This window comes from Anolis carolinensis, chromosome 4 (assembly GCF_035594765.1).
Source record: "Anolis carolinensis isolate JA03-04 chromosome 4, rAnoCar3.1.pri, whole genome shotgun sequence".
Classification (NCBI taxonomy): Eukaryota; Metazoa; Chordata; class Lepidosauria; order Squamata; family Dactyloidae; genus Anolis; species Anolis carolinensis.
In genome coordinates, this window is record NC_085844.1 from 196,688,664 (window position 1) to 196,713,317 (window position 24,654).

Here is a 24,654-nt window from a genome sequence, read left to right on the forward strand (position 1 = left end):
AACTTGTGTCCTTATGTTTTCCCTACATGTTGTGGTCATTTATCTCTGGCAACGAAGGAAACAAAATGTTCAGAACTTCCAATAATGCCTTTGGAGGAATCATTACTTGGCTGTCTCATAGGCCTTGCCCGCTCAGTAAGTGGGTGGCACTGATATTATGTGACACTCAGATATGTAGGGGTTTATCAGGTCCATACAGTATGAGTCAAACTTCTCCTGCACTTCTCCACCAGCTGTTTATTATTATAGAAGTCAGGGTTTTGCTTAGGGTAGTGCCTATAGTAATTTGTAGGGGTGTGCAAAAATTCATTTTTAATTAGTAAGTCATATCTAATTTGTAAGTTTTGTATATACAAAGAAATATTAAGAAATACCGGGGGGGGGGGGGTGCCCATGCAAAAACTTAAGAATCAAAACTCACCCAATACTTCTTTGTTTGAATTCTGTAATGCTCGGAAGCCTATCAAAGTCAGTTTCATTTTCACTGCAAGAGAGGGAAGCCAAAAAGGCACTATGGCTGAGAGAAAAGCTGCAGAGCGAGAAAAGCTGAGTGAAAGAGACTGAGAGAGCACAGAATTCTGGGAAATGTAGTTTGGGAAGACAAGGAGCAGCATGGAGGAGAATTCAAAAGACCCTGCCCTAAACTACATTCAATTAGAATAGGGGAGAGGTATTTCCCTCCTAGCAACAGCCAGAATTCCAATAAATTGTTGAATCTACAAAGAGGAGGACTGAATGATACTTCAATACAAGTAAGTAAATCTGTGCTGGGCTGGGAAATAATTCCTAAATTGAAGTTCTATTCATCAATATGAGAGACATTCAATGAGATAGCTGTTGTGGCTTAAAAAAAACATTTTTATCAAAACTTTTTTAAAATCCCCAAAATCAGTACATGCCTGAATATTTCTGAATCTTTGGAGAGGGAATGATACAAGATAGTCCTTGTCGTTTTTCTGTTTAAAAAGTTTGAAAATTCCCCAAAGATCCATAGATGAGTGAAATGTTTTGAAACTTGATGGGCATCAGTGGTAAATGTGTTCTATAATTGCAGGAAGTTTCATGCCAATAGCTCTAACAATGAGTGGGAAAGGCACCCCTGAAGTTTCCCTACTGGAACAATTAATTACTTAATGAAAAGTAACAAAAATATAACAACAACAACAACAATTAAACTTTATTTCTATTCCACCCAACTAATTTACAAAGGCCAACTGAAGTTCAACAGAACTGTGTGGGTTAGATTATGCAATTAAGTAGTTAAATCATTATAGTTACTATACAGACTCCGTTCAATTTTGGAAACGCTTTAGAAACCATTCTCTCCCCCCCAGCTTCTAATTTCGTAATGAGTATGGAAACATTTTTTCATTGATCACATAGGCCTAGCAACTTGCAACAGAACACTCAAGTTCTGTGCAAACTGCCAGGAATTGTAGCTGATGCTGGGGAGAAGGACAACCTCTCTGTGTTTGAAATAATATGGGAGAGAATATGTGCTCTGGCGGCTTTATAAGCAAGCAAGGTTTTAAAGTTGCTCCAAGGATTCTCATAGTGATTTCTGTGTATATTAAATGTCGTCACACAACATAACACTGGAAGCTTTTCTTAAAAGGAGCTAAGAGAATAATTTTTAAAATACTTTGAATCCAAACTTTAAAGCTCCTCTTGCACAATATTGTCAGCTCACCACAGCCGCTCCTGAATGAACACACAAGACTCTCTGTGATATCACCAGAAACTTTTACTGTAGGAAACATGAACATCAGAAAAGCCAAGAATGGGATACTACGGCCAACCCTCCTTTATATACCCTCCCCCTCATTTGAACAGTCTCTTCCCGCTCAGTAAAACCCCGCGCAAATTCCCCGCCAAGTCCAGCAGCCGTTTCTTCTCCAAGTCCTGAGCCGCAGGTGTCTTATCAATGTCAGTGACCCTGAAACTCAGAGCCACATCCAGGCTCTAGTAGCAGGGTTCTGACATGGCGTCCTCCTCCCCTTCATCCTGGAAGGAAAAGATTAAACACAACTATTGTTCTCCGCCGTCCAGAGTTCCTTTATACTTTTTTAACAGGCTGCAATGGAATACCGGGTGTATCTTTCCTAGGTCCTTGGGTAGCCTCAGCTCATAGGTCACTTCGTTTATTCTTTTTGCTACCCTGAATGGTCCTATATAGCGTGGAGCCAATTTCTTGGATGGGAATCCCAATTTTAGGTTTTTTGTGCTCAGCCAAACCAGATCTCCTTCGCCCAATTTGTCCCCCTCTCGGCGCCTACGATCCGCAAAGAGCTTGTACTTCTTTTGTGTTTCCCGCAATGCCTCTACCACGGTTTGCCACCCTTGCTTGATTTTGGCCGGCCATTCCTCGTCGGTCTGGCCCTCCCCTTCCTTCCACTCGGGTAGCCTGGGGAAAGGTGCCACCTCCTGTCCGTATACTATTTCGAATGGGGCACGACCTGTGGCCGAATGTACGGCCCCGTTAAAAGCCATCTCAGCAAACGGTAGAAGGTCCGCCCAATCATCCTGTCTATAATTGGTGTACATCCTTAAAAATTGGCACAGTGTCTGTTGGGTACGTTCGACCCCCCCGTTGGTCGCGGGATGAAAGGCCGAGCTCAGGTTCCTTTCTGCTCCTAACAGCTGTAAGAATTTTCCCCAAAATTTTGCAGTAAATTGGACTCCCCGGTCGCTAATTATTTTGTCGGGACACCCATGTAGGCGATATACATGCTTCACATACAAATCAGCAAGTTTTTCAGCTGAAGGGAGTTTTGGCAGGGCCACAAAGTGTGCCTGTTTTGAGAATAGGTCCAATATTGTCCAAATGTATCTGTGGCCTCTGCTGGGGGGTAGTTCGCCTACAAAATCCATGGCTACGCATTCCCATGGCCTCATGGGCTCCACCACCTTCTGCAATAGCCCCTGGGGCTTCCCCGGTGGTGTTTTTCCCTCTGCACATAATTCACACTGCGTGACGTACCCCCTGGCGTCTTTCCTCATTCCGGGCCACCAGCATTGTCTGGCCAACAGTTTAATAGTCCTGGTGGGGCCTAGATGACCCGCACCTTTGTTATCATGGTACTTCCTTAGCATTTCTCGTCTTAAACATTCAGGGATATACAATTTCTTATTTACAAACACCAAATCCCCACACAATTCTCCCTTTTCTTTGTTAGTTTGTAACCATTTGTCCATTCCATACGCTCGCTTCAACTCTTCCTCCCATATTTCTCCTCCCCCCGTGGAAATGGCAGTACGTTTGTTTTCTTTGGCCGCTTGTGCTCGAGTTAGTACTGCCAGGCCCCATTGCTTATCTAGGAATAGGCTCCCTTCAGATTCCTGAATTCCTCCCCCGTGCTGAGGCATCCGAGAGAGAGCGTCAGCGAGTATGTTATGTTTTCCCTGGAAGAATCTGAGTCTGAAATCAAAACGGCTGAAATATTGGGCCCATCTAATTTGCTTCGCTGATAGTTTACGAGGGGATCTTAGATACTGTAAATTTCTATGATCAGTCCACACCTCAAACGGTGTTCCACTTCCTTCCAGAAAGTGTCTCCAGCACTCTAGTGCTTTTAGAATAGCTAAGGCTTCTCTCTCCCAAATTGGCCAGTTTTTTTCTGTATCGCTAAACTTTTTTGACAGATAGCCACATGGCTTCAGGTTCCCCCCCTCGTCTTTCTGTAGCAGAACTGCCCCATATGCCCGGTCTGATGCATCGCAATGTAATACAAAGGCTTTAGACATATCAGGGTGCTGTAGGACAGGCTCCTCAGTAAAACGCTTTTTAAGGGCTTCGAAAGCTTCCTGGCATTCTATTGTCCATGTCAGTTTGGCCCCTGGGGCCTTCACTTTGGCTGTTTCTCCCCTGCCTTTAGTCTTTAACAAATCCGTTAATGGCAAAGTGAGGCGCGCAAAGTCCTTGATAAATGTTCTATAGAAGTTTGCGAACCCTAGGAAGGATTGCAGCTGCTTCCGTGTTTTGGGGGCTTCCCACCCCCTCACGTCTTCTACCTTCGCAGGGTCCATCGCCACTCCCTGGGAGGAAATCCTATACCCCAGAAAGTCTATCTGGTCTTTATTGAACTCGCACTTGGCAAGCTTCGCATACAGTTTTGCTTCTCTCAACTTTTGCAGGACTTCCCTGACTAGTTCTATGTGTTGCTCCTTAGTCCGAGATATTATCAATATGTCATCTAAAAAAACAAAGACCCCCTTGTACAACAATGGATGCAACACTTCGTTGATTAATTGCATGAACGCGGCACCTCCGCCGCACAAACCGAAGGGGAGCACACGATAATTGAATAATCCGAATGCACAGGAGAAGGCCGTCTTCCACCTGTCCTCTGGTTTGATCTGCAATTTATGGTACGCTTCAATTAAGTCCAATTTAGTGAATATCTGTCCCTCCGATAACTGGGCGATCAAGTCCTTCACTAAGGGTAGGGGGTATTTATTTACAGAACTGATTGCATTCAGGCCCCTGTAGTCAATGCAGAGCCTCAGCGTTTGGTCCTTTTTCCGCCTGAACAACACAGGCGCCCCTAGAGGGGAATTTGAAGGCTCTATGAAACCCCTCGCTAGGTTTTTATCAATGTATTTTCTCAGTTCCTCCTTTTCCCTAGCCGACATTGGGTATATTTTTGCCTTGGGAAGCTCTGCTCCTGGGACTAGCTCTATCTTCACTTCAACTCTCCGCTTCGGTGGGAAACTGTCTGCTTCCTTCTCATCAAATACGTCCACAAAATCCCGATACTCTGGGGGTAATTTATCTGCCAGTTCTGCTATCCTGATAGAGTCTTCCTCCCCCCTTTTCCCCGGCTCTCTCTCCACTTCCTGGCTCCCTTCTTCCAACTTCATCCTGAAGATCATGCTCTTATCCTCCCAGTTGATTTGCGGGTTGGCCTGCCCCAGCCATGGCATGCCTAGTATAACATTATAGCTGGCTATTTGTGATATCACAAATGACACCTTTCCTTCCCAACTCCCTATCTTACACTTTACATCTTCGGCACTGTACTTAGCTAATGATCCCGATGCTGTGGATCCGTCCAACTGCGAGAAAGCTATTGGGGATTCTAGGTTCGTTCTTTCGCATCCCAATCCCTCGGCTAATTCAGGGGAGATGATGTTCCTGGAACATCCACAATCCACAAATGCTTTGCAGGTTGCTTGTTTGCTGCCACTTTCAAGCTGAATGGGGACCACTATCATGGCTTTGTCCTGACTTACCAACCCCCCCGAGTGGTGCCTCATCGGTGGTTCTTCCTCGGCGCGTTTCCCTGCCACGGCTCTTGGTTTGGGCGGGCCTCCGCCTTCCCCTTTTCTCTGCCAGCACTCGGCAGCCCTGTGGCCCAAACGGCCGCACACGAAGCAGCCCCTCCTGCTGGTGCTCACGTTCCCTGTCGGCTCCGTTCTCCTCCCGGCTGGGGCTGATCCCTCCTTCCGGCTCCCCTCTTTCATCTGCGGCCGCTGCTGTAGCCCTCCTCGGTGCCTCCTCGCCTGGGCCAGCGATGTCTCGATGCGCCCCGCCAGCTGAATCCATCCGCGCAGTGTGTCAGGCTCATCACGATGCACCGCCCAGGAGAGGATCTCCCGCCTGAGACCCTCTTTGAAGAGTTCTATCTTTGTTACTGCAGACCATTCCGGCACCTTTTCAGCGAGGCATTGGAACTCCTCCGCATACTCAGATACTGACCTCTGCCCCTGGGAGACGGTCTTCAACTTCTCCCTCGCCCGGATCTGCTCCAGTGGATCTCGGAAACGGGTCTCCAGGGCCCCCATAAAGCGTCGGAGTGACCCCAGACATGGGTCGCGCCGCGCGTGCAGTTGAACGTACCAGCTGGCCGCTCCCCTCTTCAACACTGCACCAATGGCCCGTACCCGGCTGGATTCCGTTCTAAAAGTGTGAGCATTGTCCTCCATATAGCCCCTCACCGTGGTCAGGAAAAAATCCAGTTCAGAGGACTCTCCCCCAAACTCGATCCTTAGTTCCTCTCGTCTCGGTAGGGGTCCCTGTGGTGGCAATCCCCAATTCTCCGCCCGTCGCAAGCCCCCTTGCGGACCAGTGGGCCCCGCTGCTGCTTCTCTTGGCCCTGTGCCACGCCCGGCATTCGCCAGGGGCACCAGGGTCTCAGTTGGGAGCGTAGCCGGGATTCTCGGAGGCTTTTCCCCTTCGTCGTCACTCTCCTCCACCCGCGTCAGGCTTGTTTGGATCTTGGGCCGGGCACCGGGCTCCTTTCGCATTTCCCTTCCCTTCGGTGCTGGGAGGTCTGCAAAGCCCTGGCTGCTTCCCACGCTCACGTCCCACATTGAGCTAGCCCGAAGTTCCCTTCCTCTCTCCGGCTCCGCCAAAACCGCCAGGCGCTCCATCGCCCTCGACATCACTGCCAGGGTGGTCTCCATCGCCGACATCCTCTCCTCCAGAAACACCATCCTTTGTGGGCCTGGGGAAGGTGAACCTTCCTCTCCTCCGGTGCTGTCTCCCCGCACCACTCCACGCCTCTGGGTTACCCCATTTGGCTGGGCATAAGCGGTGGATGACGCCAGGGCCGCCAGCTGGTGGAACTCAGCGTCCGGCTCGGGAGTGGCCCTTTCCGACCTTCCTCCTCCTGCGCCCAAGAGCTCTTCATCCTCCACTTGCATGTTACACCTCACCGCTACAGCGGGATGGTGTCCGTATTCTTGGCTTAGTGTCAGCTCACCACAGCCGCTCCTGAATGAACACACAAGACTCTCTGTGATATCACCAGAAACTTTTACTGTAGGAAACATGAACATCAGAAAAGCCAAGAATGGGATACTACGGCCAACCCTCCTTTATATACCCTCCCCCTCATTTGAACAGTCTCTTCCCGCTCAGTAAAACCCCGCGCAAATTCCCCGCCAAGTCCAGCAGCCGTTTCTTCTCCAAGTCCTGAGCCGCAGGTGTCTTATCAATGTCAGTGACCCTGAAACTCAGAGCCACATCCAGGCTCTAGTAGCAGGGTTCTGACACAATATAATGTGAATTAAATCTGCAGGTACATTCATCCATGCTCTCTGTCAAGGATGAAATACTTTCTGTGACTTTGCTGTAAATCCAAAAAGAAAGAGAATCACCGTAAACCGTTTTTTATTCACCACTACCCCTTATACTTCTGAAATTGTGCAGGAATGATAGCGGGAGAGCTTCTACTAGGTCAGCCATTTTATCTATAGCCAACCACACAGGGCTCTCTCTCTCTCTCTTTTTTTTTAAATACATATATTAAAGACTCACCTTGCAGAAATGACTGTACATAGCTGTCTAATATTAGGTAGATGTAGGCCTTGTGGTCTTAGAATTGACAACTATGCCCACACATGTTATCCAATTCCACCAAGTAATAAATAAAAAGCTCTAAATTTTCTGGCTTAAAATTCAATGCTTAGATGCTGTCTGCACAATATTTAGAAGTTTTCATCTATTTGGAAAGGACTTATGTCTGCAAATGTCATCCAATTCTATTCAAAAGTGTGTGTTGGATGGATGGTGGGTGGGAGGAAGAGATGTGCTTTTTGATTAATTTGGTCTTGTAAGCCAACATGGAGATATCAGAAGCCTCACATTTTTGAAGCCAGGTGCTAAAGACTGTCTCAAGCAGGTGTGTTGTACAGGTCAACTAGATCTGTTTTTCAAAGTGTCAGCGGGGTTCTGCTCCACATTTTGACTTTACTGCACACTTCCATGTCCTAAAATCATAATTTTAGAAGCTATCTGGGGGAAGTTAACAGATCTTGTCAAAATACCACAACGTAATCTAAAGTGAAATATCTAGGTTGTTTCTGCTCAGAGAAAGACATTTGAAGAATTCTGAGGAAAAGTGGGGGGTCGTTGTTGTTTATTCATTCAGTCACTTCTGACTCTTTGTGACCTCATGGACCAGCCCACGCCAGAATTCCCTCTCAGCTGTCATCACCCCCAGTTCCTTCAAGGTCAAGCCAGTCACTTCAAGGATACCATCCATCCATCTTGCCCTTAGTCGGCCCCTCTTCCTTTTTCCTTCCATTTTCCTTTTTCCTTCCATTTTCAACTGGTTTGATCTTCTTGAGGTCCAAGGAGAATTTTCCTCCAACACCACAGTTCAAAAACGTCTATCTTCCTTCGCTCAGCCTTTCTTATGGTCCAGCTCTCGCATCCATAGGTTACTACAGGGAATACCATTGCTTTGGCTATGCAGAACTTCGTTGCCAGTGTAATGTCTCTACTCTACACTATTTTATTGAGATTAGTCATTGCTATCCTCCCAAGAAGTAAACGTCTTCTAATTTCCTGGCTGCAGTCTGCATCTGCAGTAATCTTTATGCCTAAAAATACAAAGTCTGTCATTGCCTCCAAGTTTTCTCCTTCTATTTGCCAGTTATCAATCTGTGTGGTTGCCATAATCTTGGTTTTTTTATTTTTAACTGCAACCCAGCTTTTGCACTTTCTTCTTTCACCTTGATACTAAGGCTCCTAAAGTGGGAGGAGGGACTGGTAAAATGAGCTGTTTTTGGAGTGCTCATAAGTTTTGTTTCAATAAAGCAAATAAAAATAAGAATCAAAATTTCAACTCAAGTGAACCATTTAAGGAATTTCAAGGGAAGCACAATGATTTTACCAGAAAAAAATGAAATGTGTTATCAAAAGCTTTCATGGCTAGAATCACAGGGTTGTTGTGTGTTTTTCAGGCTGTATGGCCATGTTCTAGAAGTATTTTCTCCTGATGTTTCACCCACATCTATGGCAGGCATCCTCAGAGGTTGTCATGCCTCACAACCTCTGAGGATGCCTGCCATAGATGTGGGCGAAACATGGCCATACAGCCCAAAAAAGCACACACAAAATGAAATCTCTCACAAATGGTTTTTCCAGTTTGAAGATACAGTAACTGTAAAGCAAGGTTTGTTCTATGTTAGGCAGAGAGAGACAATTTCCTTGGGTGGCAGATTTGTGGTCTCATGGAAGGATATTTAATTTGCTGTTTTATTTTTAGCTTCCAGAACACAGGGAAGTACTTGCGAGGTTTTCTTCCTCATGTATTAAAACTATTTGGTTGGCTTTGGGTGTTGTGAAGCTTGACCTGAGTAAGGGGTGCGGCAATGCCTTTGGTGCTCTGCTTTAGGCAAGTGACTTTACCAGATATTCCCTGTGTTTGTAAACCCAGAGGCAAAAGCAGTTTGCTTTCATCAGGAAGAGGCAAACCCTTTTTCTCATCACAGCTGTTCAGTTTTACTTTACAAAAATTATATAATGCCACTGTTAATAAGGGAAGAGAGCTTTGAGATAGCTGTTTTCACAGTTTGAATTTCTGGGGGAAAGCTTCATATCAGTTTCTCTATGAAGGTTTTGATGAAGGTTCTCTAGAGTCTGAGCTTCGTGTCATCTAGGATTGTCTGCACCGTCCTCCCACCAATTCTTCCATAAAATAAAAACTGTTCACAACAAACACATCACAACGGGTCCAGTCAACAGTGACTGGTGCTCCTGGGTTTTGTTCTGGGAGTACTCTTGACAGCTGGTTTTACTACCTTGGCAGCTAATCCCGCTTGCCTTTTTCTCCCCTTCCAATCTGTTTTTGTTGAAAGCAAAAATAAAATCTAAAAATTAAAAAGTCTGAAGTCCTTAAGCTTGGAGAGACATTTATTTTCTATCTGCCCAATCCCAGATAGATTTGTTATTGAATGTTGGAGCTTGAGAAGGTGAAAGGCTCAACAGAGTTATGGACTGCAATCCAACTCATTCCCCAACCATGAGGCAGGTCTCCCTATGGTCACACAGTGTGAACACTGCCAGTATAACAGTTTTCATAGGCTCCGCTTTTACTGACTGTTGGGAAGTTTAGAGTATGCTTTAAAAGGACACAGATTTTCTGTAGGAGTGGTTAGAAGAGGGGTTCTTTTTCGTGTCAGGAGCAACCGGAGTTGCTTCTGGAGTGAGAGAATTGTCCGTCTGCAAGGACGTTGCCCAGGGGATGCCCTGATGTTTTGATGTTTTACCATCCTTGTGGGAGGCTTCTCTCATGTTCCCGCATGGAGCTGGAGCTGAAAGAGGGAGCTCATCCGCACTCTCCCCGGGTGGGATTTGAACCTGGCAGCTTTCAGGTCAGCAACCAAACCTTCAAGTCACGAGGCTTTTATTCCCTAGGCCACCGGAGGCTCCTTGGTTAGAAGAGTCAAGGATTATTTAATTATTCACTTATTTTTCTTTTCAAAGAAAATGCCAAGAAATTTTCACTATTGTTCTTATAACTGTACTGTTTTCAAAGACAGCTCACAGTTTAAGATTTAACCATAAATTCACATGCAGTATTTTTATCACAGGAAACAACTACAACTGAGTTGGTTCTCGCAGAAGCAGAGGCAGCAGGAGGACATTTTTGCTCCCTGGCTTCAGGTAGGATTTGGCTAAGATTTGGCTAAGATTTTAAACTGAGTGTGGGCTTGGCTCCTGTGGTCAAAGTCTAACTGTTGTGTGACTGTTGTGTTGAAAGAGAGCCAGGTACTTAAGTTGATTGACAGCAGGCATTGTCCCCTGTTAATTGAGTTTCTGGGAAAGCTTTATTTGCCAGTGTCGCGCGCGCCGTTAGACACCTTTACTAACTATCCTTTGCAGTACATACAGGATACAAAACAACATAAACAAATACACAAAGAGGTGGTTTGTTGCAGTTTGCACATAAAGTGCATGCGTATTACTTAACTGTACAAAGATCCCACTTGGCCACCACGCTCACCAAGAGATGCAACAAAAGCAAAACATTCCCATCACATGCACCAGCTGTGGCATGTTCCGCTTTTTCACACAAAAACTAGACAACTACATCTGCTCCAAATGCAAACAGATGACTCTGATGGAGCAGAGGATCCAACAGCTCGAGCACCGTATTAAGACCCTTAAGGACATTCAGGCACTCGAGCTCTTCTTGGACACTGCACAACACGCTGCTGTAGATCAGCAGCCTGCATCACACCAACACCACCAAGACCATGATCAGGAACCTTATGGGGAGATCAACTCAAAGGTAGACAACCCTCAGGCTTGGAAGGAGGTCACCCATAGAAGGAGACGCAGGACCAGGCAGCCTCCGCAGAACTCCTCTGCTCAGCTGCATTTACACAACAGATTTGAAATTCTTACATCATTAACATACAATCAGGAAACACATCTTGTGGAGGACCACAGTTTCTTAGATACCACTCAGTGGACCACCCTGGATCAATGCGCAGGGGATAGCCCTGACGGGGACAGTGCATCACCACAGTCACACTTATGTAATCATGCAAATGCTCCATCCCCAATCATAGACCAGGAGCAACAGGAACATCCTTGGGAGAGTAATGGGCTCTCGGATGTATCTCAATGGATTGTCATTGATGAATGCACTGGGGATGTTGAGGAGGAGGACAACACTTTACACCTACATGATTCACTTCAACAGGAACACTCTTCAGGGGACATACACACTGTCTTGCACAAAAGGGACCCTGTCAATCCTCAAAGGAAACAGGTCTTGGTAGTAGGTGACTCCCTCCCTAGAGGAACGGAAGCCATCATTTCCAGACCGGATGGGATGGCTCGAGAAACATGCTGCCTCCCGGGGGCAAAAATACACCATATCACTCAGAGGCTCAGCAGGCTCCTAAAGCCCCATCACCCTCCCCACCTTATGTTGATTCATGTAGGTACCAATGACACCGCTAGGCATACTTTTCAAAAGATCACAAATGATTTTTGAGCTCTGGGAACAAAGCTAAAACTGTATAATGTACATGTGATCTTTTCATCCCTCCTCCCTGTTGTAGGACACGGCTCTACAAGGGCCGGAAAAATAGTACAGGTCAATAACTGGCTCAGAAAATGGTGTCAAGAGGAGCATTTTGGCTTCCTTGACCATGGTCTACTCTTCCAAGAGGATGGACTACTGGCAAGCGATGGGGTGCATCTCACACAAGTAGGAAAACATCTTTTTGCACACAGACTCACAAACCTCATCAGGCGCACTTTAAACTAGATCCACTGGGGGAGGGGAACAACAGCCTGGCGAACACTATATTACCCATGACCACAGGGAACCGCCGAAAGGCTAAACGGAGGGCTGCACAAACACAGCAAGGACCAAGTACAGAGAGCACAATAATCCCAAATAAACAGTTCGAGGGGAGGTCACAGGGGCTTACATGTCTTTACACTAATGCTCAGAGCATGGGAAATAAGCAAGACGAACTCCAACTCCTAGCACAGCACCACACATACGATGTCATAGGCATCACTGAAACCTGGTGGGATGACTCCCATCACTGGAATTTAACCATTGAGGGCTATAACCTCTTTCACAAAAATAGAACAAAGGGGAGAGGAGGGGGAGTAGCTTTATATGTCAAAAACAGTTACGTTGCAGAAGAAATGCAAGACTGTAATCCGGGAAACCAGCTTGAAAGCATCTGGATAAGAATCAAGGGAACCGGGACTCAAAAAGATCTTGTCGTGGGTATCTACTACAGACCTCCGAGTCAGGATGAAGGACTTGATGAAGCCTTCTGTCAACAGCTGACCAAACAGGCACAAAGAAGAGATATAGTAGTCATGGGCGATTTCAATTATCCCGATATCTGCTGGAAAACAAACTCAGCCAAGAGTACAAAGTCCAACAAATTCCTCACTTGCCTTGCAGATAATTTTATGGTCCAGAAGGTAGAAGAGGCAACAAGGGGATCAGCAACTCTTGATCTAATCTTAACAAATGTGGAAGACCTGATCAATACAGTTGAAGTGGTTGGATCCTTAGGGGCAAGTGACCATGTGCTCCTGCAGTTTGCAATACAAAGGAATGCTGAAACTAAGACAAGTCAAACACGCATTCTGGACTTTAAGAGAGCTGACTTCCAAAAAATGAAGGAATTACTGAGCGGCATTCCATGGACGCCGATATTAAAAAACAAGGGAGTTAAGGATGGATGGGAGTTTTTCAAAAGTGAAATACTCAAAGCGCAAATGCAAACAGTGCCAACAAAGAAGAAAAATAAGACAAGTGCAAAGAAGCCAGAATGGATGTCCAAAGAACTTCTAACTGAGCTAAAGCTCAAAAGTGACATGCACAAGAAGTGGAAAAGGGGAGAAATCACCAAAGAAGAATTCAAACGTATAGCCAACACCTGTAGGGAAAAGGTTCGCAAGGCTAAAGCGCAAAATGAGCTCAGGCTTGCCAGGGACATAAAAAACAACAAAAAAGGCTTTTTTGCTTACGTTGGTAGAAAAAGGAAGAAAAAGGAGGCGATAGGGCCATTGCAAGGAGAAGATGGGGTGATGGCGACAGGGGACAGGGAAAAGGCAGAACTACTTAATGCCTTCTTTGCCTCGGTCTTCTCAGAAAAAGAAAGCCATCTTCAACCTCAGCAACACGGAATGGACGAAGGATTGGGGGAAATCCAACCCCAAATAGGGAAACAAGTTGTCCAGGAACACTTGGGCTCTCTAAACGAATTCAAGTCCCCAGGGCCAGATCAGCTACACCCAAGAGTACTGAAGGAACTAGCGGAAGTTATTTCAGAACCACTGGCAATTATCTTCGAGAGTTCTTGGAGAACGGGAGAAGTCCCAGCAGATTGGAGGAGGGCAAATGTGGTCCCTATCTTCAAGAAGGGAAAAAAGAACGACCCAAACAATTACCGTCCGGTCAGCCTCACATCAATACCAGGCAAAATTCTGGAAAAGATCATTAAGGAAGTGGTCTGCGAACACTTAGAAACAAATGCGGTCATTGCTAATAGTCAACACGGATTTACCAAAAACAAGTCATGCCAGACTAATCTGATCTCTTTTTTCGATAGAGTTACGAGTTGGGTCGATACAGGGAATGCTGTGGATGTAGCGTACCTGGATTTCAGTAAGGCCTTCGACAAAGTCCCCCACGACCTTCTGGCAAACAAACTAGTAAAATGTGGGCTAGACAAAACTACGGTTAGGTGGATCTGTAATTGGCTAAGCGAACAAACCCAAAGGGTGCTCACCAATGCGTCGTCTTCATCATGGAAAGAAGTGACAAGTGGAGTGCCGCAGGGCTCCGTCCTGGGCCCGGTTCTGTTCAACATCTTTATTAACGACTTAGACGAAGGGTTAGAAGGCACGATCATCAAGTTTGCAGACGACACCAAACTGGGAGGGATAGCTAACACTCCAGAAGACAGGAACAGAATTCAAAACGATCTTGACAGACTAGAGAGATGGGCCAAAACTAACAAAATGAAGTTCAACAGGGACAAATGCAAGATAACTTCACTTCGGCAGAAAAAATGGAAATCAAAGATACAGAATGGGGGACGCCTGGCTTGACAGCAGTGTGTGCGAAAAAGACCTTGGAGTCCTCGTGGACAACAAGTTAAACATGAGCCAACAATGTGATGCGGCTGCTAAAAAAGCCAATGGGATTCTGGCCTGCATCAATAGGGGAATAGCGTCTAAGCAGAACAGGATCTTGCACTGATGTTCTATCAGAGCACCTTGAACTCTTGGCATATCAGTATTTGGAAGAATTATGCTGGTGACTATAACATTTAGAACAACACATACATTTTCTTAAAAAATGAATCCCACTGGTAGCCCTCAGGGATTTAAAGTTTTGGGGTTCCAGGAATATACTTTTCTAAGCTCTGTGCTCTGTCTCCTGCATTGACTTTCTAGATGTGAGAATGACACAACCAAGCAAATTGCTTATATACTTGGGGGGGAGATTTCAAGGTATAAAGTTCATTGTGAATTCCCTTAGTTAGATAAAGCAGGTATTCCTGTCATTTCCTGCAACATATTTTTCTTTCCTGAATCAGTTAATCTGCTGTTGTGTCTGACTGTTGGGATGAACTTGTTCATCCACCATGTTCAAAAAGATTGTTGTGTGGTTTCCGGGCTGTATGGCTGTGTTCTAGCAGTGTTTTTCCTGGTGTTTTGCCTGCATCTATGGCTGGCATCTTCAGAGGAGGTGAGGAGAGAATACACAAACCTTCCCGTGAATTGCTCCCCCGTAGTGATTTGAAATGACCGCTGTTTATGACTGTGGTGAAGCTGTAGCTGTTCATGTGGCTGTGAGCCCTATGCTGTCTGATGGAGCTCACTGGGTGCTGTCTAAAGAAACTGAATCCTGGGTAACTTCTAGAACTTTTGAAATTTCTCACTGCATGTAGCAGCAATTACTGAGTAATCAGTACAACTGAATTTAACAGCTCCAAATACAAAACAGAGCAAACCGCTGTTTGTGTGAATCCCAGCAGCAGACCCTTAAAGAAAACCTTTTCTTAATCAAAGCATCTGCAAGCACACAGAAGAAAAATAAAGCAAGATGGATCCTTTAATCTTTCCCACCCACAGAAAAACCAAGAAACCAAAGCAATGAAGTGAAATGCAAGCCTGCATCCAAACCATTCTCTTTAGTCATTACTACCCCCAGGTTTGTTAAATTCAAAGAAATGGTAATAAAAGCAAAGAGGGCCTCCAAAGCCTGTGCCATTCAAAGACATGCTGTGCATTGTATTTGGTCCCTCGTTCAAACAAGATCTCCTTAGAAATGATGTTGCTAAATCACTACTGACATGTTAATTCAAACAGAGAGGCCCTCCCTAACATAGCCCCCGGCAGGAATACAGAAAATGATTAAAGCAACTGAATAAGGAGGTATGGCAAATTCACACCATTCCACCGCGTTCTTCCCTCCAGACTATTATAGCATTCACTGCTGAAATCTAGAATATGATAAAAATTATCCTTTAAATGAATACCTTTTGTTTTGATTATTCAGCCATTGGCTTTAAAATCAGCATGTAAACATTTGTCTTGGTTGGGCTATACATAGGGAAGCCATGCAAAAGCCTTTTCTTTAAGATGAATTCCTGCTGCCCCGGAAATTGATGTTATCCTGCCGATTGGAAATAGGCTGAAGGAACAGCATGAAGCAATGAAGCCAACTGATGAGAGCCGAGTCTAGGCAGGATAGGGAAGAGGAAGGAGATTTGGGCATAGTATTAACATTTTCACAAAGAGCTTTAGAATTTTACATTCTTTCCTTTCTCAAATAAAGGTAATATGGAGTTGCAGAATATGCAGAGATTACAACATGCAATAAATTAGAGCCAATGTAAACAACAGGATTGTGAATATGCTGTTATTTGGATGAAGAACAGAGCTGGTGTGGACACTGTTAAAATCACACTGTTGGATGGATGATATGCCCATTTCTCTAGGCAGTGAGAAACTGGAAGGCTGATGCCACTCATGCTTTGGATGTCTGAGTGCTAAAGAGTTATGGGGTATGGTAGTTTATTTATGAAGGTGAAAGAAGAGACAAATAGCAATCATCCCTACAATGTCAAGCACTATGTTGGCTTCAGGTCTGGGCAAGGTATTTTTTTTACTACAACTCCAAGAACCCCTCAGAAAGCATGGGAGTAGTCATGCTTTCAGAGACATTCTGGGAACTGCAGTCCAAAAAAGGGTCCATTTCCAACCTCAGGATCTTCTTTATGCCTACAAAATCTCTCCAAAATAAGCCTCATACATCTTATATGAAAAACCATATGTACTTTGTGAGAAAATTTATAACTTTGACATGGCATTGAAGCTCTACTTCCTCTGCAATGCTGGTGCCACATTTGTTACTTCTGCTGCATTGTCATTGCCTTCTTAAGCTGCAACTGTGCCCCCTCTCCAAGGTGGAATGGGAGGCAGAATTAGTCACAATCACCAGGACAAACACCCTCATGTTGCTTTTATTTTTCTTACCATATGATCCTCTTTCCACTATTCAGTATCTTTTGCAGACATCACTTTCTACCCTGCTGTATCCATCTGCACTGAGCTCTCCTTTCTATTTTTTTTAAAATGGGACGAGGTCAATTCTTGCATTATATCTAGCTGGCAGGTTACTTGTTTGTTGGAAGCTATACAATACATACATAATATCTTTGGTTTGGCTTCTGCTTTCTATATCTATCAAGTTACAGCTGCCATTCCCTTGATTGCTGCTTAGTTGGCTAGGATGACTGGTTGAAGATTCAAATGTCTCAAGTTAGGGAGGTGTATGTGTCCCTGTACTTGTATATAGGATAGGGAGCAAGTTTGTGGAATTCTTGACTCCCCATTCTAGCAGCAAGCCACTTCCACGCAGCTGAATAAAATCCCACATTATCTGCTTTGAACTGGGATATATAGCAGTGTGGATTCAGATATTCTAGTTTAAAGAAGAAATTGTGGATTATCTGCCTTGATATTCTGGATTATATGGCTGTGTGGAAGGGCTCTAAAATATAGCTTTAGTACCTGGAATTTTTTGGTTATCTTCCATCCAAGTACTAACCAAGGTTGCCCTACTTAGCTTCCAAAGTCATATGTGTTCTGGTGCCTTTAGAGTGAAGTTGCAGGGATGAAAATGAATTCACACATGAAGGTTTTTTGTGCACCTGTCTACTGTACTTTGTAGTTTATTACTTATTCATGTGGTTAGTGCCTATGCTATTACTCCTAGAAAACATCTCATAGGAAGAGGTCCTGTTTATTGGAAGTTCTCTAGGGCCCCAACCACCACGTTGTTTCTCATGTTCACTGGTCAAAAGAAATGTCAATCTTTAGTGTAGACAGAGCAATTTTGCCACTGAGGCTAGTTGTACTTGACATTTTTTAACCATGAGAATACCTAGGAAGCTGTTTTAACTTTACAAACAGTGACTCAGGATACAGAAACAGCACTGGCAAAAAATATGTTGAGCATTTCTCTAAGTAGCCCAAAAGAAATACTGTGTAGTCCCAAAATAAATAATGACAAAAGAATTTCAAATGGAAGAAAGCTATTATTGATCTGGGTCACTTAAAACCTGAGTCATAGTTGAGAGACGGGGACAGACTGGATTGTTTATAATTTTCTTTGTAAATGTTTTTTCAGAGGAGATCATATAAACCCATGTGGTTTTAATAATTGGTGTTTCATTAAATAACTTGATCAAATATGTAGGAGAGTTAAAAATGGAGATGGGAATAATTTGGCTACTATTGTTGATAGATTGCTTTACTCAGTGGAAGATTATTACAAACATTTATCTGAAAGACAACAAGCCTTCAAAAAGATACATGCTTGCTAATCATTTATGAATTTTTAATGAATTTGTATGTAGCAATTAGTATGAATCAAGAGTGTAATCACTGGCCAAAATAGTCTTGTCTCTCGACGGATTTTTAATGGTTCATCAAGACTGGTGATTGATGCCAATTTGTACCACAAAAGTTGGTTCTTGTCTCTTTTTCATCTAAATGATCTACTGACTTTTAAAAAAAGTATCAGAAAGGCAGAATAAAAGATATTTAAAATTCTCATCCAGAGAACCACTAAGCCAAAACCTAAATGATTCCATAGGATATTAACATGGGAACTGAAGTGAAATCATAGCTTTAGAACTGTGTAGTGTGAAAGGACTGCAGTCCCAAAGATGCATACCTGCAAATGTTTCTGATTCCAACCTCATTTACATTTCATTACATAAAATATTTTTAACCATGTTTGCCTGATGTAGAAGCTAGCCTTACATCGTTTTCTTTCTGATTGGTCTACTAAAGGTATAGGCAATGTGTGTTTTGGATTTTTTCTCTAGTGTCTTGGTTTACCTGGGAGTGTATCTAGTGAGACATGACTTTAATAGAAAGAAATCAATCTTGTGACCCAGAGCCCTTCCACACAACCCATATAACCCAAAATATCAAGGCAGACAATCCCTTTGAACTGGATTATCTGAGTCCACACTGTCATATATTCCAGTTCAAAGCAGAAAATATGGGATTTTCTTCAGCTGTGTGGAAGGGGCCTAAATGCATGAGCCTTATTTTTCTTTCTTTCTAATTATAAAAAATGAATTCCAGGTTAAAAGCCCATTAACTATTTTATTTGTTTGAGCTGTTTTTCATTATTTTTATAGAGATGAAAAGCTGAGTCACTCTGGAAATATCTGTTCAGGCCATAAAAATATTATAGGAAAGAGAAAGAGAGAAGCTAGCAACTAAAATGAAAGGATAAGTTGAATATTTGCTAAAGGAGAACAGCTAAGCCCCCTGTTGAAATTAATGGAAAGCTTGCAGGTTGTGCACCTCATAATAATTGTCTATAAAACAGAAACACTTTGCACAATCTAAAGGAGAAGTGACCTGGCTCTATTAGTGCTTGTAATGTGCAGGAGTGACTCTGGCTTTTTTGATTTAACTAGCCAACAAATTTGCAAAACGGCAATTCTCATTCATCAAATACAGTTTAAACTTTAAACTTTTCTTGTCAACAAAGTGCCCAAGTCCTAATTGCCAAAACAGAAAACCCTTTGTTAAAATGCCTACCATCATTGCTACTAGGCAGGTATACAACATTTCAAATGTTGTATTGGGAATGGAATTGGAAATCTCTGAAGGTTGTCTATACCAGGGGTCCTCAAACTTTTTAAGCAGAGGGCTGGTCCACAATCCTTCAGACTGTTGAGAGGCTGAATTATCATTTGAAAAAAATACGAACAAATTCTTATGCACACTGTACATGTCTTATTTGTAGTGTAAAAAAGTCCAGCAACAATTATGAAAGAACAATACAATATTTAAAAATAAAAACAATTTTAACTAACATAAACCTATCAGGATTTCAATGGAAAGTGTGGGCCTGCTTCTGGCCAATGAGATAGTTTTTTAAAAAAATTTAATTTTCCCTCGCTGCAAGGTCACGGATAGCTGTTCCTCCTCTCCCCCCCCCCTTTCCTGGCTTTGGAGGGGCGGTGGGAGGTGGAAGAGCTGCAGCTTCTCCTTAGGTTTCTTCACTGCTCCGGTGCGGGGCTGAGTGCTCTTTTGCTCTTGCCCCCCTCCCAGCTTCGGAGGGGCGGTGGGAGCCTCCCACCGCCCCTCCAAAGCTGGGAAGGGGGGGAAGTGCGAAGGAGCATTCATCCTTGAGGCACGGAATCACAGTGTGGGGCTGAGTGCTCCTTCTCTCTTCCCCCCCGGCTTCAGAAGGACAGCAGAAGGGGGGAAGAGACACAGCTGCTCCTTAGGTTTTTTTTTTTTACCATGCCACAGCCTTGTGGTGTGGGGCTGATAGCTCCTTCTCTCTTCCCGGCTTTGGAAGGGCAGTGGGAGGGTGAGGGAGCTGCAGCCACTTCTGTTGTTTTCCGGCACAGTGATGGGTGCTCCTTCGCTGTTTCTTCCCCCTCCCCTCCTGGCTTTGGAGGGGTGGTGGGAGGACAAGGAAGCCTGGCAAATAGAAAAGCGGCGGCAAGCAGGCTGGCATGGAGGTGGGCTAATCGCGCTCTCGGAGGTGCCTCAACTGCACTCCCCAGAGGATGGCGCCTTCTGCAAATGCGTAGTTTGTGTATAGCTTGAGCCAACCCTGAGCATCCCATTAGTTACTTCTTTTCAGGATGAAGTATAGCCACTGATAAGCACTCTTTGGGTATGTTTGGTCAACTAGTTCCCAACCCACCAAACAATAGCATTATCTAGTCCACATTTTACTAACTCTTTCCCTTGCCTTTTAAGAAAAGGAGGAAAGGGGGAGATGCTTTTATGTACTGTGATCTTTTTTGCACACTTTTATCAATTAATTCCCTTCTTCTGTCCTATTTAAGAAAAGGTTTAGTTTCTCATTATTTCAATTCCTGATTGCTGTCGTTTCCTGCTCTTGTATTTATTTTTGTTAGTATTATGCTGCTTCCAGGCAGACTGGAAAGAGAAGAATTACCACCAGGATAAACAACACAACTGCTGCACAGATGCTGCATAACTCATGCCAGATACTAAAGCAAAGCAAATTGTGGTTATTGAGAGGGCTTTTGAACTTCATGCAAGGAAAGCTAGCACACCAAGTGACCCTGTTCATTAAACCTCACAACTGATGTCTTTGTAGAGGTGAATAAGTAAGTTTTCATGGCAATTCTAAGATTTTATTTCTATCCTACGAAGGCGTACATATGCTATGATAAATTCCATATTCTTTTGCCCTTTCTATCATCACAAAAGGCATAGTTTCAAAGTGATTGTATTTGTGTAGAATATAAATATCCCAGAGCCTCTGCCAAATAATTTTATTGGACTACGGCTCCCAGAATCCCATACAGTTGTCATGCTTAGGTCAGGCTCTGGATGATTCTGTGAGCATAATTTTCCCATGCTCTGGACTAGTGCTAAACTTTTCCTTTTACTAGGCATTTATCAATGTACATCACAATACTGTGACTCTGGAGACCAGGTTTGAACCCCTGCTTGGCCAGGAAAACCTGCTGGATGACCTTGGGCAACTCTCAGTTCCAGAAAACTTGTGATAGGTTTGCTTTAGGGTCATTGTAAGTCAGAAATGACTTGAAAGCACACAACAGAAATTCACATGTTTGTGGACAACACAAGATGAAAGAGCATGGCCAAAAGATATTAACACTAGTTTTCATCTGATTAATTTGAACAGAATCTTCATTCACAGAATAACCATCAGCTTTGCTGCTATGAGTGCTATCGTCAGGATAGAGAAACCAACGTTGTAGTTCTCTGATGAAAGTGGCTGATCACATGGAGCTCGCACATCCTTGTTCTCAGCTTCCAAAATGTGTTAAGTGAAGATTTGGAAAATAGTTCTGGAATTTCATGGGCATGCCTTCTCTTTGTAAACAATAGCTGTGATCATCACCATTGGTTATGTTTTGCATAAAGAGTCAAGCACATTCTGAATGGATACTAGACGGGTATATGTTCTAGGGCAGCCAGATGTGCTTTATCAAGGACAGTCATCTTTCTGAAATAATTCCTCTGTATTGAAGGACTAAATTCTAGATGACCTGGTGTCTCTTTGGACCACTATATAGTTTGGACTTCGAGCAAGGACTAGAGACTTGTACGGAGCAAAATGTGGATGTGAACTGATGACTTATATAGCAAAATGTAGATGTGGCCTCAAGTGACTGCATTACTTACCAACTAACTCAGGTGATTGCTCAGATAATTAAATTCTTCCTTTACTTTCCTTTGCAGATTTTGGAATAGCAGCAGATTTTCTTTGTGAACAAGATGTTGTTTTATTTTTTATTGTACTCTGTACCCTTCAGTAATTAGAACCAGCTTGAAGTTGTTGAGGTTTACTGTGTCTCTGTATTGCTTTTGTTGCAACAAATGTTTTTCTCAAAAATGCTGTATTTTTGAAAACACTGAATAAGGTCAATCTACCCTTTTGATACAGAATGCAAACCAAACATTGAAAATCAGAACCTGGGAGATTTTTCTCCTTCTAGGTAACACAGTTTCTGTTCACTTTGCAGTGCAATTGTCACATTGGTACATTAGAAGGCTAAATGTTTCTTCTTCAAATCATTGACTTTCATTCCACATTCACAAGATCTAGGAGTATAGTACTCCAGTAAATAGCTTTCTCAAACTCGCCATACATTAGTTGGGTGAAGTGATTAAAAAAATACTGGACGTACACAATTTTTGCAATCTGCACATTCATTCATGATTGTATTTTTTAAAAAAAATAATAGTAACATACACACATTGAGTCACAAAACGCCATTAGAGTTGAAGTTGGCTGGCTGGCTTGCTATATAATAGGCAGCAGAAATTTTTGATGTGTGAGTAATCTTCATGACAATACATACTGCCTTGGAGAAAGCAAAAATGTAGACATCTCATTTGTTCCATATTAATAATCCAATTCTAGCAGATTTAAAGTCCAGTTTAGCAAAGAACAGATCATCTGTAAAGCGAATAGCTCTATTAGAGACTCTATTAGACTCTCAGAAAAGAGAGATGTTTAGACTATGGACTGTTAAGATTCTAAGAAAGATCCCCTGTGTTACCTACACGGAGAAACTACTTCAGATCCTATCTATAACTGGTTTGATATGCAAAGTACCTGTATGCTGAATACATGAAGTTTGTGAGTAAACCAACTATGTTACTTTTAAAGAAGTCTACTTATTTTTGTCTCTTGAAGGCATGATTTAAAGGCAAATATATTTTAAGTGAGAGTAGATTTTTTTTGCAATTAATTGAAAGAACACTTCTGAAACTCTGCTATATGTATATGGTGTGTGTTTATTTGTTTATGCATTGGCAGATCTTTGTCCCTAACAGTTCAAAGAGATATCTAAGTACATCAGTTTAATAGCTGAGAAACTTAATTGCCTTGCATGAATGCCATTTTCCCAAAAGGTTATGGTATAATTTTTCCAAAAGGTTATGACTTCTAACAAGGTTCTGCCTTTGCAAGGATCATGGTTTCTCCAAAAGGTTATGGAGATTTCCATTTTCCAAAACATTGTGTAAATAATGCTATACTTGGGTTAAGTGAAGAGTTCATTTTAAATCAGATAATTAAACAGTGTTTTACTCTGGAAATGATAATATAAGAAGAAATGGTGTGATGTTAGTAGTAAGATGAGATGTCGAAAAAGCAGTCAGGGCAATGTATTGCAGGGAACCATATCAGTAATCCATAATTCATGTTTATACTTTAATTACAGAGACACAAGAGGAAGAACTGAAAGATTCTATGATGGCCTGACCTATCTCACAGATTTGTGGTTTGATGAAATGCAGAGGAAAACAGCCATGAACACTACATTGAGCTCTTTGGAGGAAAGACAGGATATAAATGTGTTAGCAATAATGAAATAAACATTGCAAATGTTTACTGCTTGCCCATTGCAGATCCTTTTCTGTACATGCATCAAGAACATGGTATTGAATTAAAGGAGGAGGAGGAGAATAGACTATAATAGCTTTCTTGGTGTGTGCACCCACATTCCCATGCAGAGCAGAGCAGATAGCAGATTTGTTGCACAGTATAAGAGCAAAGACACATATAAATGGATTTAAATAGTGGATTCCCTTGCCATTTTGTGTTTGATTTCAGAAATTCCTTCAGCATTATACCAGATTTCACTTTAGCATTTGACACATGAATTGGAAATCCCATGGAGCTAAGTTATTCAGTTTCCATGCTTCAGACTTTGAAACAACTCCAAACTAGCAGCTTCTCTGTGCAATATGATGTTTTTCTTGCTTAAATTCAGTTCTAATTTGCATATGAATGATGAGCTTGATACAATCATAGGGAAAATGTGAAAACCTTCAGTATGCTGGCTTCTTGTCTACATCAATCTGGTTGTGTGCACCTGCCATTATGCATAAAATCCAGGTTTCTGAATGCTCGCCAGCACAAATAACATAGTGTTGACTTCTACCAATGTGTGTGGAAAGCTGTTATTTGGTAAACATGTAGCCAGGCACAGTGACTAAGGAGTTAATGCATCACATATATAAGTATGCACAGAAATAATGGGGAAAATTCATTCTTACTGCATTATTTGATTGTGTGTATAATGGCTTATATACAGGGGTGTTAATGGGTACTAAACCATTTATATGAAATGAGTCACAGTTTTGAACTACTATTCAAGTTTCATATAGTAATCTACTATGCAGAAAAATAGGATAGTATCCCAAATTTATATTTGAACTGTTAGCAAATAAGCAAGAAAGACATCATGGTGCACAGCTTAATGAAAAGCCTGAAGACATCACTTTTCTAGACTCAAATTTTCCCAAAAGATAATAATAATGATGAAATTATTAGAGTACCTTCCATGAGAGTAAATGCTAAATAT

General features: G+C 42.9%; 1 protein-coding gene and 1 long non-coding RNA gene across 3 annotated transcripts in view; one reads left to right on the forward strand and one right to left on the reverse strand.

Moving 5' to 3' along the window:
- fmod (fibromodulin) overlaps positions 1–24,654 on the reverse strand; it is a 128,007-nt gene that overhangs the window by 81,551 nt on the left and 21,802 nt on the right. The window lies entirely within an intron of this gene.
- Positions 10,315–23,676, forward strand: LOC134298417 (uncharacterized). Of its 2 annotated transcripts, none has more exons than XR_010005484.1 (2): positions 10,315–10,396; positions 23,509–23,676. It is a non-coding gene; the product is annotated as an uncharacterized LOC134298417 (long non-coding RNA). The 2 variants fall into 2 exon arrangements; XR_010005483.1 differs by lacking the exon at positions 10,315–10,396 and adding an exon at positions 20,008–21,973.